Raw genomic sequence first — 7,500 nt, forward strand, 5'->3', positions numbered from 1 at the left:
GGACAGTTAAGTACAGGTGTCTAGAGAAGGGAGAGGACATGTAAGTGCAGGTGTAATAGAGAGGGGATAGGTAAAGACAGGTGGGATAGAGAGGGAGAGGACAGGTAAAGACAGGTGTGATAGAGAGGGGAGAGGACAGGTAAAGACAGTTGTAATAGAGAGGGGATAGGTAAAGACAGGTGGGATAGAGAGGGGAGAGGACAGGTAAAGACAGGTGTGATAGAGAGGGGAGAGGACAGGTAAGGACAGGTGTGATAGAGAGGGGAGAGGACAGGTAAGACAGGTGTGATGGAGAGGACAGGTAAAGACAGGTGTAATAGAGAGGGGATAGGTAAAGACAGGTGGGATAGAGAGGGGAGAGGACGCTAAAGACAGGTGTGATAGAGAGGGGAGAGGACAGGTAAGGACAGGTGGGCTAGAGAGGGGAGGGGACAGGTAAGTGCAGGTGTGATAGAGAGAAGAGGGGACAGGTAAAGACAGGTGTGATAGAGAGGGGAGAGGACAGGTAAGGATAGGTGTGATAGAGAGAGGAGGGGACAGGTACAGTAAGTGGTTACAACAGTGTGTCATGTCAGGGACAGTACAGTGGGTTGTCAGGGACTGCACAGTGAGTTGTCAGGGACAGTACAGTGAGTTGTCAGGGACAGAACAGTGAGTTGTCAGGGACAGTACAGTGAGTTGTCAGGGACAGTACAGTGACTTGTCAGGGATAGTACAGTGAGTTGTCAGGGACACTACAGTGAGTTGTCAGGGACAGAACAGTGAGTTGTCAGGGACAGAACAGTGAGTTGTCAGGGACAGTACAGTGAGGGACAGTACAGTGAGTAATCAGGGACACTACAGTGAGTTGTCGGGAACAGTGCAGTGAGTTGTCAGGGACAGTGCAGTGAGTTGTGAGGGACACTACAGTGAGTTGTCAGGGACTTTACAGTGAGTTGTCAGGGACAGTACAGTGAGTTATCAGGGACACTACAGTGAGTTGTCAGGGACAGTACAGTGAGTTTTCAGGGACACTACAGTGAGTTGTCAGGGACACTATAGTGAGTTGTCAGGGACACCACAGTGAGTTGTCAGGGACAGTACAGTGAGTTGTCAGGGACAGAACAGTGAGTTGTCAGGGACAGAACAGTGAGTTGTCAGGGACAGAACAGTGAGTTGTCAGGGACAGTACAGTGAGGGACAGTACAGTGAGTTATCAGGGACACTACAGTGAGTTGTCAGGGACAGTACAGTGAGTTGTCAGGGACACTACAGTGAGTTGTCAGGGACACTACAGTGAGTTGTCAGGGACAGTACAGTGAGTTTTCAGGGACACTACAGTGAGTTGTCAGGGACACTATAGTGAGTTGTCAGGGACACCACAGTGAGTTGTCAGGGACACTATAGTGAGTTGTCAGGGACACTACAGTGAGTTGTCAGGGACAGTACATTGAGTTGTCAGGGACAGTGCAGTGAGTTGTCAGGGACAGTACAGTAAGTTGTCAGGGACACTACAGTGAGTTGTCAGGGACAGTGCAGTGAGTTGTCAGGGACAGTACAGTGAGTTGTCAGGGACTTTACAGTGAGTTGTCAGGGACAGTACAGTGAGTTGTCAGGGACAGTACAGTGAGTTGTCAGGGACAGTACATTGAGTTGTCAGGGACAGTGCAGTGAGTTGTCAGGGACACTACAGTGAGTTGTCAGGGACAGTGCAGTGAGTTGTCAGGGACACTACAGTGAGTTGTCAGGGACAGTACAGTGAGTTGTCAGGGACACTACAGTGAAATGTCAGGGACACTACAGTGAGTTGTCAGGGACAGTGCAGTGAGTTGTCAGGGACAGTGCAGTGAGTTGTCAGGGACACTACAGTGAGTTGTCAGGGACAGTGCAGTGAGTTGTCAGGGACACTACAGTGAGTTGTCAGGGACTTTACAGTGAGTTGTCGGGAACAGTACAGTGAGTTGTCAGGGACAGTGCAGTGAGTTGTCAGGGACAGTACATTGAGTTGTCAGGGACAGTGCAGTGAGTTGTCAGGGACACTATAGTGAGTTGTCAGGGACGCCACAGTGAGTTGTCAGGGACACTACAGTGAGTTGTCAGGGACACTATAGTGAGTTGTCAGGGACACCACAGTGAGTTGTCAGGGACACCACAGTGAGTTGTCAGGGACACTACAGTGAGTTGTCAGGGACACCACAGTGAGTTGTCAGGGACACTACAGTGAGTTGTACTGTACAGGTGGGTTAAGTGAAGTGGTAGTGTACCTGGAGTCCCAGCGTAGCCTTTGATATTGGTCTGGTTGTCCGCCAGCTCCACGGCCAGACCAAGGTCAGAGATACGCACGTTACCTGAGAAAGAGAGAGCAAACATCAGGACCACAATGTCACACACACCTCCAACAAACGTCAGAGATATTGTTAGCAGCCCAGGGTACGTCAGTGTCGACCCATGTCCTGTGTTTAGAGTAAATTGACTTAAGTTGTGAAAGTGTATTGTAGGAAACTATGTGTGTGTGTGTGTGTGTGTGTGTGTGTGCGTGCGTGCGTGCGTGCGTGCGGTATGTGTGTGTGCGTGCGTGCGTGCGTGCCTGCGTGTGTGTGTTTACCTTCATTATCCAACAACACGTTCTCAGGTTTGAGGTCTCTGTAGATGATTCTCTTCTGGTGCAGGTGCTCCATACCCTGGATGATCTGAGCTGTGTAGAAACAGGCCCTCTGCTCATCAAACCCTGGGTTGTTCTCATCCACATTGTAGATATGATACCTGACCGTAGATTAGAGTGATGCTTTACAAGATGCTTTACAATAAACAATTGTAGATAGTCAGACATAAATAGAACCCTCCAACCCCACACCCACCCAATAGGAGCAAGCTATCTTACCTCAGGTCTCCTCCCTCCCCACACCCACCCAATAGGTGCAAGCTATCTTACCTCAGGTCTCCTCCCTCCCCACACCCACCCAATAGGAGCAAGCTATCTTACCTCAGGTCTCCTCCCTCCCTACACCCACCCAATAGGAGCAAGCTATCTTACCTCAGGTCTCCTCCCTCCCCACACCCACCCAATAGGAGCAAGCTATCTTACCTCAAATCTCCTCCATTCATGATGGTCATGACCAGACAGAGCTCAGTCTTGGTCTGGAAGGCGTAGGCCAGTGACACGATGAACCTGCTGTGGACACGTGCCAGAATTCTCTTCTCCACCATCGCACCCTAGTGGACCGGAGGGGAAAAGCACCCTATTCCTTATATAGTGCACTACATTTGACCAGGGCTCATAAGGGCTCATAATGCTCTGGTCAAATGTATTGCACTTTATAGGGAATAGGGTGTCATTATATAGGGAATAGGGTGCCATTATATAGGGAATAGGGTGTTATTATATAGGGAATAGAGTGTCATTATATAGGGAATAGGGTGTCATTATATAGGGAATAGGGTGTTATTATATAGGGAATAGAGTGTCATTATATAGGGAATAGGGTGCCATTATACAGGGAATAGGGTGCCATTATATAGGGAATAGGGTGCCATTATATAGGGAATAGGGTGCCATTATAGGGAATAGGGTGCCATTATATAGGGAATAGGGTGTCATTATATAGGGAATAGGGTGCCATTATAGGGAATAGGGTGCCATTATATAGGGAATAGGGTGCCATTTGGGCCAAAACCATTTGTCTAAGGTCAGCACAGGACAGGCCGCAAGGTCCATCAGTTCATTCACATTACACAAGACAACCACACACTTATACGTAAGCACGTGTAATAACACGCACATACACACACACACACGCCCAATACCCCGTCAGGGAGGGATCTGCTCCATTTATAAACATGGCAGAGTTGGCACGTATTGAATAAGGAGCTCAATCATCATTCTAATGCTGCAGCTATGGGGCTTATCACTGATTATATCATGGAGGACAGACACACTGCACAGCTCCTCTGCTTCCTGCATTGGCACTTCGTGGAGGGATTAATGTCACTTCGTATCCACGAGTGATTTGACAGTCCAGAGTCCACACACCTTGTTTGCCTGGTTGACATCCGTGTGTAAACCAGCTGCCACTGTGGTCTAGAGGAATAGCTGGACCCCTGGGGGTATTTTAATGAAGTACCACTTGTATTTCCTGTCGACTCTCTCCATTGCCACCGGCCCAATATATCTCAATGTCCCTGTTCGTTCAGTTCCACTCCAGACAGACCCTTACCCCTCACGGCCCAGAACGGACGACAGTCCAACACTTACATTCATCTTACTGGAGAATAGTGCACTATACTACACACACACTCACACACACACACACACACACACACACACACACACACACACACACACTCACACACACACACACACACACACACACACACGTACACACACTCACACTCACACACACACATACACACACACACACACACACACACTCACACACACAAACACACACACTCACACACGCATACACACGTACACACACACGTACACACAAACACACACACGTACACACACACACGTACACGCATACACACACGCACACACAAACACACGCGTGCGCACAGACACGTACATACATACACACACACACACAGTTTCACCACTGCCCAGACCACTCCTCTGTAGTCTATTTGCGGCATAGAACAAATCTATAGGGATGATCCTACACGGCACCCTATTCCCTATATAATGGCACCCTATTCCCTATGAAGGGCCCTCCTTTTGACCTTGGCCCATAGGGATTTACAGGGAGTGGGGTGCTATTTGTGATGCAAACTCAGAGGAAGACATTTGGAAGGTGTGTTGTTGGGTAATAGTCCTGAATGAGGTTCTTATGTCGTGTGAAATCCCTGTGATAATCTGAAGGGCTGTGACACTCTGCTGAAGGTCAAGGTTGAAGGCTGTGTACTAACGCCTGTGTGTGTGTGTTCTCCTATGTACTAACGCCTGTGTGTGTGTGTTCTCCTATGTACTAACGCCTGTGTGTGTGTGTTCTCCTATGTACTAACGCCTGTGTGTGTTCTCCTATGTACTAACGCCTGTGTGTGTTCTCCTATGTACTAACGCCTGTGTGTGTTCTCCTATGTACTAACGCCTGTGTGTGTTCTCCTATGTACTAACGCCTGTGTGTGTTCTCCTATGTGTGTGTGTTCTCCTATGTACTAACGCCTGTGTGTGTGTGTTCTCCTATGTACTAACGCCTGTGTGTGTTCTCCTATGTACTAATGCCTGTGTGTGTTCTCCTATGTACTAATGCCTGTGTGTGTTCTCCTAAGTACTAACGCCTGTGTGTGTTCTCCTATGTACTAATGCCTGTGTGTGTGTGTGTGTGTGTTCTCCTATGTACTAATGACTGTGTGTGTGTTCTCCTATGTACTAATGCCTGTGTGTGTGTGTGTTCTCCTATGTACTAATGCCTGTGTGTGTGTGTGTGTTCTCCTATGTACTAATGCCTGTGTGTGTGTTCTCCTATGTACTAACGCCTGTGTGTGTTCTCCTATGTACTAATGCCTGTGTGTGTTCTCCTATGTACTAACGCCTGTGTGTGTGTGTGTGTGTGTGTGTTCTCCTATGTACTAACGCCTGTGTGTGTGTGTGTTCTCCTATGTACTAATGCCTGTGTGTGTGTTCTCCTATGTACTAACGCCTGTGTGTGTGTGTGTGTGTGTGTTCTCCTATGTACTGTGTGTGTGTTCTCCTATACCAATGCCTGTGTGTTCTCTATGTACTAACGCCTGTGTGTGTGTGTGTGTGTGTGTTCTCCTATGTACTAATGCATGTGTGTTCTCCCATGTACTAATGCCTGTGTCTCCTAACGTAAGTCTGTTCCGTAATCGGCCCTCCTCCACTAAGCATCGCTTATCCTGGACAGATGCTTTGGATAAGTTGCCCTACGAGTTGTGTTCATCGTCCCCAAAACACAAACTTTATGAATTAAACTGTGAACTCTGTTTTGTCCGTCACACGCTTCTCTCTCTCTCTCTCTTCATCTCTTATCTCTTTAAAGTGACTTCCTCAGAGCTCTCACACGAAACTCACATGTACTGAAACCAACACTAATGTCTTACAACACACGTCTCGTATCAACCCATCCACTGACACACAGCCATCTCCCTCCATGAACTACACTACCCATCAGGCACTCCTTCCTCTATTCCAATGGCAACCAATTTTGTCCTCCATTTTAGAAGTGAACTACAAAATGCCACCATATATAGTAGTAATACAGGTCTTCTGTCTCTCACCTCATATCCTTTCCTCTTCTTCAGCCTCTTCTTGTTGAGCTTCTTGCAGGCGTACAGTTTCCCCGTGGCCTTCATGGAGGTGGCGTGTACCTCCCGAAGCCCCCTTCCCAAGGACACGGAAGTCCATGAACCAGTCCTCCCCCGTGGGCTGCATCTCCAGCCACTTCCACTGGAGGAACCTCTTCAGGTGCATGCTGTCCAGGTAGAACGTATAAGGGACCTCCTTGAGGAAGTCCAGTACGCTGGTCAGAGTCTCCACGAACAGATCGTCTCCGGCCTCCGCGTGCTTCTCCTTCACCTTGGTGATGTCGTTCTCCGGCAGGAACGGGCAGAAGTGTTTGGCGCTCGGGTCCATGTAGCGAGAGAGCATCTTGGAGGCCTTCTTAACGCGGTCCTGGTCCTCGGCCTGGTTGTACTCCTCCACATCCTTCCACAGGCGGCAGGGGCCTTTGTATTCGTTGTTGGCCTCCAGGAACTCCTGGAACAGACGCTTGCCGATGGGCTGCTCCACGCAGGCGGTCTGGAAGCCCAGGTCCAGAGTCTCCCTGAGGCCCTCGCACACCGTGATGTGAGGCAGCTTCAGGCGGGCGTGGTACTTCTTGTCCCGGTTGGCGGACGGGTTGGCCGTGCCGTCCGAAGCTCCCGCGCCGAGATGTAGGCCGAGTTGGCCACCACCGTTGTCAGGCTGCCCATATCCATGGCGATGAAGGATGGAGGCAGAAACAGAGAGAGAAATAAAGAGAGGAACAGAAGAGAAGCGCCGAGCTCCTCTGGGAAACAGATCAGGAGGGAGAATGAGAAAATCCCCCAGACAACTCGTCTCGTCGTGGACACGGAGAGAAGAAGAGGCGGAGAGGAAAGGAGGAGGAGGAGGACAGATGGCCGGATGACCAAAATGTTCACAGGAAATGAAAGGATTAGAGTTTCCCCCAGACTGTAGTGATTCAGTAGAGAGCAGAGGGGTGATCTGTCTGTCTGTCTGTACCCCTGGAGAGCAGGATGCAGAGAGAGAGAGAGAGAGAGAGAGACACAGGGAGCACTGATTCCCCTCACTGGGACCGGAGCAGACCTGACACTGAGAGGTTAAGCCCCTGACACACACACATAACAGAGATCTGTCTGACTCAACACCTTTGTGTTCAGAGTTTATCCACTAACTCTATAATACCTTCCTTCCACTGCTACTGTGTTAAACCATGAGGAGGACAATAGGATGGAGAGGGAGAGGGAGAGAGAGAGAGAGAGAGAGAGAGATGGAGAGGGAGAGAGAAAGAGAGAGAG

The 7,500-nt window shown here is 49.3% G+C and overlaps 1 pseudogene; it reads right to left on the minus strand.

The window, feature by feature from the left end:
- LOC135536457 (rhodopsin kinase GRK1-like) overlaps positions 1 to 6,918 on the minus strand; it is a 14,345-nt pseudogene extending 7,427 nt beyond the window's left edge.
- Between the last annotated feature and the right edge of the window lie 582 nt (positions 6,919 to 7,500).

This window comes from Oncorhynchus masou, unplaced genomic scaffold (assembly GCF_036934945.1).
Source record: "Oncorhynchus masou masou isolate Uvic2021 unplaced genomic scaffold, UVic_Omas_1.1 unplaced_scaffold_621, whole genome shotgun sequence".
NCBI lineage: Eukaryota > Metazoa > Chordata > Actinopteri > Salmoniformes > Salmonidae > Oncorhynchus > Oncorhynchus masou.